The sequence below is a fragment of the Triticum aestivum genome, unplaced genomic scaffold (assembly GCF_018294505.1).
Source record: "Triticum aestivum cultivar Chinese Spring unplaced genomic scaffold, IWGSC CS RefSeq v2.1 scaffold55481, whole genome shotgun sequence".
Lineage (NCBI taxonomy): Eukaryota > Viridiplantae > Streptophyta > Magnoliopsida > Poales > Poaceae > Triticum > Triticum aestivum.
The window spans coordinates 425,751-435,921 of NW_025228074.1; positions in this window are offsets into that span (position 1 = coordinate 425,751).

A 10,171-nucleotide genomic window follows, 5' to 3' on the forward strand; every position below is an offset into this window, starting at 1 on the left:
GCCAAGACGGCAAATGTCTGTTATGAACATTTGTGAGAGTTTCAGCTAACGGAATGGGGAAAAGTGAGCAAAAGTTTGAAGCGTGGGGAAAACTGAGCACAACTAAGGAATTGGGGGCACAGATGGAATAAGCCCTACTATCTTATATCTTTTGGCATGAACATGTGTATCACTACGATCGAGATTCAATGAACCATTCATTTTAGGTGCAAGACCATTGAAGGTATTATTCAAATAACCAGAGTAACCATTATTCTCCTTAAATGAATAACCGTATTGCGATAGACATAATCCAATCATGTCTATGCTCAATGCAAACACCAAATAACAATTATTTAGGTTTAACACCAATCTCGATGGTAGAGAGAGCATGCGATGCTTGATCACATCAACCATGGAAACACTTCCAACACATATCGTCAGCTCACCTTTAGCTAGTCTTCGTTTATTCCGTAGCTTTTATTTCGAGTTACTAACACTTAGCAACCGAACCGGTATCTAATAACCTGGTGCTACTAGGAGTACTAGTAAAGTACACATTAACATAATGTATATCCAATATACTTCTATCGACCTTGCCAGCCTTCTCATCTACCAAGTATCCAGGGTAATTCTGCTCCAGTGGCTGTTCCCTTTATTACAAAAGCACTGAGTCTCGGGTTTGGGTTCAACCTTGGGTTTCTTCACTAGAGCAGCAGCTGATTTGCCGTTTCATGAAGTATCCCTTCTTGCCCTTGCCCTTCTTGAAACTAGTGGTTTCACTAACCATCAACAATTGATGCTCCTTCTTGATTTCTACTTTCGCGGTGTCAAACATCGCAAATATTTCAAGGATCATCATATCTATCCCTGATATGTTATAGTTCATCACGAAGCTCTAGTAGCTTGGTGCAATGACTTTGGAGAAACATCACTATCTCATCTGGAAGATTAACTCCCACTCGATTCAAGTGATTGTTGTACCAAGACAATCTGAGTACAAGCTCAACGATTGAGCTTTTCTCCCTTAGTTTGTAGGCTGAGAAACTCGTCGGAGGTCTCATACCTCTTGACGTGGGCACGAGCCTGAAATCCCAATTTTAGCCCTCGAAACATCTCATATGTTCCGCGACGTTTTGAAATTGTCTTTGGTGCCTCAATTCTAAACCGTTTAATATTACTGAACTATCACGTAGTTATCAAAACGTGTATGTCAAATGTTCGCAACATCCAAAGACGACGTTCGAGGTTCAGCACACCGAGCGGTGCATTAAGGACATAAGCCTTCTGCGCAACAATGAGGACAATCCTTAGTTTACGGACCCAGTCCGCATAATTGCTACTATCAACTTTCAACTATATTTTCTCTAGGAACATATCTAAATAGTAGAACTAAAGCGCGAGCTACGACATAGTTTGCAAAAACCTTTTGACTATGTTCAGGATAATTAAGTTCATCTTATGAACTCCCACTCAGATAGACATCCCTCTAGTCATCTAAGTGATTACATGATCCGAGTCAACTAGGCCGTGTCCGATTATCACGTGAGACGGACTAGTCATCATTGGTGAACATCTTCATGTTGATCGTATCTACTATACGACTCATGCTCGACCTTTCGGTCTCTTGTGTTCCAAGGCCATGTCTGTACATGCTAGGCTTGTCAAGTCAACCTAAGTGTTTAGCGTGTATAAATCTGGCTTACACCCGTTGTATGTGAACGTTAGAATCTATCACACCCGATCATCACGTGGTGCTTCGAAATGACGAACTTTCGCAATGGTGCATAAGTTAGGGCGAACACTTTCTTGAAATTTTAATGAGGTATCATCTTATTTACTACCGTCGTTCTAAGCAAATAAGATGTATAAACATGATAAACATCACATGCAATCAAATAGTGACATGATATGGCCAATATCATTTTGCTCCTTTTGATCTCCATCTTCGGGGCTCCATGATTATCATCGTCACCGGCATGACACCATGATCTCCATCATCATGATCTCCATCATCGTGTCTCCATGAAGTTGTCTCGCCAACTTATTACTTCTACTACTATGGCTACCGGTTAGCAATAAAGTAAAGTAATTACATGGCGTTGTTCAATGACACGCATGTCATACAATAAATAAAGACAACCCCTATGGCTCCTGCCGGTTGTCATACTCATCGACATGCAAGTCGTGATTCCTATTACAAGAACATGATCAATCTCATACATCACATATCATTCATCACATTCTTCTTGGCCATATCACATCACATAACATACCCTGCAAAAACAAGTTAGACGTCCTCTAATTGTTGTTTGCATGTTTTACGTGGCTGCTATGGGTTTCTAGCAAGAACGTTTCTTACCTACGCAAAAACCACAACGTGATATGTCAATTGCTATTTACCCTTCATAAGGACCCTTTTCATCGAATCCGATCTGACTAAAGTGGGAGAGACTGGCACCCGCTAGCCACCTTATGCAACAAGTGCATGTCAGTCGGTGGAACCTGTCTCACGTAAGAGTGCGTGTAAGGTCGGTCCGGGCCACTTCATCCCACGATGCCGCCGAATCAAGATAAGACTAGTAACGGTAAGCATATTGAACAAAATCAACGCCCACAACTACTTTGTGTTCTACTCGTGCATAGAAACTACGCATAGACCTAGCTCATGATGCCACTGTTGGGGAACGTAGCAGAAATTCAAAATTTTCCTACGAGTCACCAAGATCTATCTATGGAGAGACTAGCAACGTGGGGAAGGAGAGTGCATCTACATACCCTTGTAGATCGCTAAGTAGAAGCGTTCAAGAGAACGGGGTTGAAGGAGTCGTACTCGTCGTGATCCAAATCACTGGAGATCCTAGTGCCGAACGGACGGCACCTCCACGTTCAACACACGTACAGCCCGGTGACATCTCCCATGCCTTGATCCAGCAAGGAGAGAGGGAGAGGTTGAGTAAGACTCCATCTAGCAGCAGCACAACGGCGTGGTGGTGATGGAGGAGCGTGGCAATCCTGCAGGGCTTCGCCAAGCACCGCGGGAGAGGAGGAGAAAGAGAGGTAGGGCTGCGCCAGGGAGAGGTGGAAACTCTTATGTTTGCAGCCCCAAATATCGCAAGTATATATAGGGGACAGGGAGGGGGCTGCGCCCCCTCTAGGGTTCCCACCCCAAGGGGTGCGGCAGCCCCAAACCCATCTAGGGTGGCGGCCAAGGGGGGGGAGAGGGGAAACTTGCCCCCCAAGTAAGGTGGGTGCTCCCCCTCCCCAAACCCTAGGCGCCTTGGGCCCTTGTGTGTGTGTGGGGGGGGGGGGTGGTGCACCAGCCCACCTGGGGCTGGTCCCCTCCCACACTTGGCCCATGCTGCCCTCTAGGGCCGGTGGCCCCACTTGATGGACCCCCGGGACCCTCCCGGTGGTCCCGATACGTTACCGATAACACCCGAAACTTTCCGGTGACCAAAACAGGACTTCCCATATATAAATCTTTACCTCCGGACCATTCCAGAACTCCTCGTGACGTCCGGGATCTCATCCGGGACTCCGAACAACATTCGATAACCACGTATATCTATTCCCTATAACCCTAGCGTCATCGAACCTTAAGTGTGTAGACCCTACGGGTTCGGGAACCATGCAGACATGACCGAGACGTTCTCCGGTCAATAACCAACAGTGGGATCTGGATACCCATGTTGGCTCCCACATGTTCCACGATGATCTCATTGTATGAACCACGATGTCAAGGACTCAATCAATCCCATATTCAATTCCCTTTGTCTAGCGGTATAGTACTTGCCCGAGATTCGATCGTCGGTATCCCGATACCTTGTTCAATCTCATTACCGGCAAGTCTCCTAACTCGTTCCATAACACATCATCCCGTGATCAACCCCCTGGTCACATTGTGCATATTATGATGATGTCCTACCGAGTGGGCCCAGAGATACCTCTCCGTTACACGGAGTGACAAATCCCAGTCTCGATTCATGCCAACCCAACAGACACTTTCGGAGACACCCGTAGTGTACCTTTATAGCCACCCAGTTACGTTGTGACGTTTGGTACACCCAAAGCATTCCTACGGTATCCGGGATTTGCACAATCTCATGGTCTAAGGAAATGATACTTGAGATTAGAAAAGCTTTAGCATACGAACTACATGATCTTTGTGCTAGGCTTAGGATTGGGTCTTATCCATCACATCATTCTCCTAATGATGTGATCCCGTTATCAACGAGATCCAATGTCCATGGTCAGGAAACCGTAACCATCTATTGATCAACGAGCTAGTCAACTAGAGGCTTACTAGGGACATGGTGTTGTCTATGTACCCACACATGTATCTGAGTTTCCTACCAATACAATTATAGCATGGATAATAAACGATTATCATGACCAAGGAAATATAATAATAATAACTAATTTACTATTGCCTCTAGGGCATATTTCCAACAGAGGCCCAACAGGTGACTCTCGGCCGTCCATCCTGATGAGCCCGTGCTCCTTTGGGGTCACCTGAGAGGTGCTGAATTGATATTGTTGCACTCCTTCTTCCTCCTTGTGGCCTTGTGGTCCTTCTCCAACTCCTTTGGGGTGTCCCTCACCAGCTTGTGGTCGTCGGTCTTCGTATGTAAGGACGCATAGAGCACTTTGGTGAGGTAGCAAGCAAGTCCAATGGATATTCATGATATTCTCGAAGAAGAGCGGGTTCACCTTAATTCCGATGGCGTATGTTCGAGGTCTCATCATATGTTGATAGAGGCGAGGGTCCCGATCTTTCGATGAGATGATAACTATCGATTTGGTGGAGACGACTTTGACGATCCGACTACAAACGTGCACGACATTGCGCCTTAGCAATCGCTAAACCAATCTCCTGAGGTTACTGACGATGCTGGAAGCACGGTCAGCCTGACCACGAAGGTCTATTCCTGCAAGCAATCGAAGAACGAGCAAGAATATGATAAAGCAATCTGAATATTGCAAATAAATATGAAGTATTGATAATGGTGGGGATCCAGAAGCGGTCTTGGTCTGGTCGTTGGACACAAACGAAGTACACGAAGTTGCAATGGCTAACTTTTAACTAAACAAATCCCAAGGAAAAAGCTACTAGATGGATCTACTTATATAGGAGCAAGGGGTGGCGGCCAAGGAGGTGGGAGGACGTCCCAAGGCAGCCTAAAACTAAATCTAGGTCGTACAAGGCCAATGGGCCCAAGTGGAGGTGATGTAACACCTTTGGACTTGTAGTTTGACTCGGATTCTGCTGCAGCATCAGATTGTTTCGTACACAACTCAACGCTCCGGACGAATTTGAAGGTGATTCCAATTGGGTTGGAAAGTGCACGAAATCTAGTTTCCAACAAAAAAAGAATCACCCAATTCGGAGTCCGTATGAAAAACTTGTGTGCGTTTTGAGTCAGGTGTGTCTGTGCAGTCCGAATCTGAATCCAGAACGTGAGAGACTTGGACTCTATCTTCTCTTGGGCCAAAAGTGACGTGAGAGAACTTTTTGGAGAGAAAATAAACATCTCTTTCTTCCTTATCTTCATATGTGGATTGTACAAATGTCCCATACACCTGCAATTAGACAAAACACAAAAGTGTGTGAAGTATTTTTGTTCTGGATAACATAAATAGATTATTGAATAGTTTGCACTAGAAATCACCTGACAAATATGCATATATGCAATATTTTTGGTCATATCCAAGGTAGTCATGTCCTCATCATCCTCCCCTTCTTGAAAATAAAGCCGTGCTCGGCGTTGCTTAATCTGAAATGTGGCTAACAAAAGAGACAAGGTGTACATGTTGTATATGTATATGTCATCCATTTTTACTTCCCTTGATTTTTGCATATATGACACATGAATAGATGAGTAACTTGCATAGTTCATAAAATCTAAAGCCAAAAGATTAGCACAAGAAGTAGAAGGCATGAAAATATTGCAACTCAGTTTGCACATATAAGTGAAGCTCTTATTCATTTCAAAAGATTGACAATGTTCATCATTAAACCATCCCAACATTGGTGAATAAACCTTGCTTGCATCAAATTTACATGCTGCAACATGCTTAAATAAGCAAACATGCAATAAGTCATTCAACACAGAATCATCACCAAGATTAGAGGTCATATCAAAATGATTAAACATTGGTTCTTTTGCATCAATAGTTAATTCGATGGGTGCACTCAAAATTGTTGGTATTTCAGTTGTTTGATCACATGGCAAAGTCAAATTATGAACGTAGTCCTCTAAAATAGGTGGTGTGATCAAAGTAGTGGGTAGCTCATCAGATGGTGCATTCAAATTGACAAGGCATTCATCATTCTCATGTAGAGATGGAAGATCAGTACATTTGTCATTACCTCTTATGATCAACTCAGATGATGTAGCCACTCTCGAGGGCGATGTGTCACATGGTGGAGGTGATGTAGTCCTGACAACAACGGATGTGGTTGTCATAGTATGCCTAGTAGTTGAAGGAACAATCATATCAACTCTTGAAATGTGCACCGTGCGCTTGTTCTCCTCGTGGCCAACACGTCGTTTTATTTCCTGTTCAGCTTTGCAAGCAAGATGAAACAAATGGTCCATAGGATAACACTCTTCATGAATTAGTATCTCTTGAATATCACGGTTTAATCCTCCCCAAAATCTATCCATAAAATCATCTTCACTTTCTTCTAAAGAGGAATGCAACAAGGTAGTTTGTAGATCATCATAATATTTTGTTACAGTTTCACTACCTTGTTTTAAGTGTTGCAACTTCTTAATCATGTCACGAGTATAATAAGCAGGGACGAAAGTATGTCGCATGGCAAGTTTCAAATCATCCCAAGTAGTAGGTATATAATCAGGGTGTAACCGACAATATTCACTCCACCAAACCAAAGCATAACCAGTGAAAGAACCAACCGCAACCTTAACCTTTTTATGTTCATCGAAATTATGGGAAGCAAATATATTTTTTATGTCAAACTCCCATTCAATATATAAAGCAGGTTTAAAACGGCCATTAAATGGTGGTATAGATACATTAACCTGATCATGTGCATTTGGATGTTTGTGCACCTCTCGTGACGGTTGTGGTATTTGCAAAGGTGGTGGCACGTCTCCCGCGATCGACAAAGCCCATGAATTGACTCTGGATCCTGTCATGATTAGTAGAACAAGAAACAAAAAAAATCGGCACAAACTTTTTCAGAGGAAAGTTGGAGACAAAGTTGTTGATATATCCTGCTTGGCTGTTGTTTCACCTCATTATCTTCACTGCTGTTGTGATCTTCACTTATATCTTGCTGTCAAGAGCTACTTAGTATCCTTCATTGATGCTAGTTGTGCTACGCCGTGACCTCATTAGTGTTCTAGGCTCGCGTCTCTAGTCCGGTCTAGCCTAGGACCAGCACAGTACCGTCGTTGAGCGTTTATTCAACATTGCATCTTTGAATTGATTATTGCTAATCTTTTGCTACCATATATAGCCAACCCAGCTCCACATATTTCTACACCGTGTATACGTACGCTCCCCTGGCAATCGCTTTACTCAATATTCGGAGTTACTTGACACCGCTGGTTGCCGATCACCGCCTGCTGCATGGTAAGAACTTGTAAGACATTGATATTTGCTTTACTGTGAGCGTTTTACCACCACATCCTAGTAGTTATAGGAACATTATTTTTGGGTTTTGTTTCTTGTTCTACTAAACATGACAGGATCCAGAGTCAATTCATGGGCTTTGTCGATCGCGGGAGACGTGCCACCACCTTTGCAAATACCACAACCGTCACGAGAGGTGCACAAACATCCAAATGCACATGATCAGGTTAATGTATCTATACCACCATTTAATGGCCGTTTTAAACCTACTTTATATATTGAATGGGAGTTCGACATAAAATATATATTTGCTTCCCATAATTTCGATGAACATAAAAAGGTTAAGGTTGCGGTTGGTTCTTTCACTGGTTATGCTTTGGTTTGGTGGAGTGAATATTGTCGGTTACACCCTGATTATATACCTACTACTTGGGATGATTTGAAACTTGCCATGCGACATACTTTCGTCCCTGCTTATTATACTCGTGACATGATTAAGAAGTTGCAACACTTGAAACAAGGTAGTGAAACTGTAACAAAATATTATGATGATTTACAAACTACCTTGTTGCATTCCTCTTTAGAAGAAAGTGAAGATGATTTTATGGATAGATTTTGGGGAGGATTAAACCGTGATATTCAAGAGATACTAATTCATGAAGAGTGTTATCCTATGGACCATTTTTTTCATCTTGCTTGCAAAGCTGAACAGGAAATAAAACGACGTGTTGGCCACGAGGAGAACAAGCGCACGGTGCACATTCCAAGAGTTGATATGATTGTTCCTTCAACTACTAGGCATACTATGACAACCACATCCGTTGTTGTCAGGACTACATCACCTCCACCATGTGACACATCGCCCCCGAGAGTGGCTACATCATCTGAGTTGATCATAAGAGGTAATGACAAAGGTACTGATCTTCCATCTCTACATGAGAATGATGAATGCCTTGTCAATTTGAATGCACCATCTGATGAGCTACCCACTACTTTGATCACACCACCTATTTTAGAGGACTACGTTCATAATTTGACTTTGCCATGTGATCAAACAACTGAAATACCAACAATTTTGAGTGCACCCATTGAATTAACTATTGATGCAAAAGAACCAATGTTTAATCATTTTGATATGACCTCTAATCTTGGTGATGATTCTGTGTTGAATGACTTATTGCATGTTTGCTTATTTAAGCATGTTGCAGCATGTAAATTTGATGCAAGCAAGGTTTATTCACCAATGTTGGGATGGTTTAATGATGAACATTGTCAATCTTTTGAAATGAATAAGAGCTTCACTTATATGTGCAAACTGAGTTGCAATATTTTCATGCCTTCTACTTCTTGTGCTAATCTTTTGGCTTTAGATTTTATGAACTATGCAAGTTACTCATCTATTCATGTGTCATATATGCAAAAATCAAGGGAAGTAAAAATGGATGACATATACATATACAACATGTACACCTTGTCTCTTTTGTTAGCCACATTTCAGATTAAGCAACGCCGAGGACGGCTTTATTTTCAAGAAGGGGAGGATGATGAGGACATGACTACCTTGGATATGACCAAAAATATTGCATATATGCATATTTGTCAGGTGATTTCTAGTGCAAACTATTCAATAATCTATTTATGTTATCCAGAACAAAAATACTTCACACACTTTTGTGTTTTGTCTAATTGCAGGTGTATGGGACATTTGTACAATCCACATATGAAGATAAGGAAGAAAGAGATGTTTATTTGCTGTCCAAAAAGTTCTCTCACGTCACTTTTGGCCCAAGAGAAGATAGAGTCCAAGTGATAGAGGCAAAGGTGTCCCGTCTTTCGATGAGATGGTGGATTTCGCTTTGGTGGAAGTCGACTTTGACGATCCGACTACGAACGTGCGAGGACGTCGCGCCTTAGCAATCGCTAAACCAACTCCGAGAGGTTATTGACCACGCCGGAGCACGATCAACCTGACCACGAGGGTCTGTTTCCTGCGAGCAAACGAAGAACAAGCAAGAAACTGAGATTGCAATCTGGATATTGCGAATATAAGATGAAAGCTTTATTGATCAAGGTGGGGTTCTGTGACGCCTTTGTCTGGTCGTTGAACACAAACGAAGTACGCGAAGTTGCAGCTATGGCGAACTTTTAATCTAAACAAAACCCCAAAGTCTAAACGACGCCCTAAGGGCTGTATATATGGAGGAAGAGGGGGGAATTTCGTGGCCCTTGGTGGAGGGGTCCGAAATCAACCCTATCTCTTGTTTCCCCACATATACGGACTCTAAAAATAGCCTATACTTATGTATTTCGAAATTACATGGGCCTGGCCCAATAATAAGGTGACGCAGCACCTAAAATAGCCTCGGGACGAAATTTATGAAGTGGCATCTTGTATATTTCGTCCAAGGCTTCATGCACCCATTATGGTGGCTTCAAAGTCCTGAAATCATCACTTGTAACTCCGTTCTTGTTTCCCTTGCGCATGCCATCATCTCCATGCTTGTTCTTGCTCCAATGTTCATCCTTCTCCAAGCTAGGCCCTTCATTTGTAAGCAAAACAAATGTATCCAATTTAGGCAGCATCATA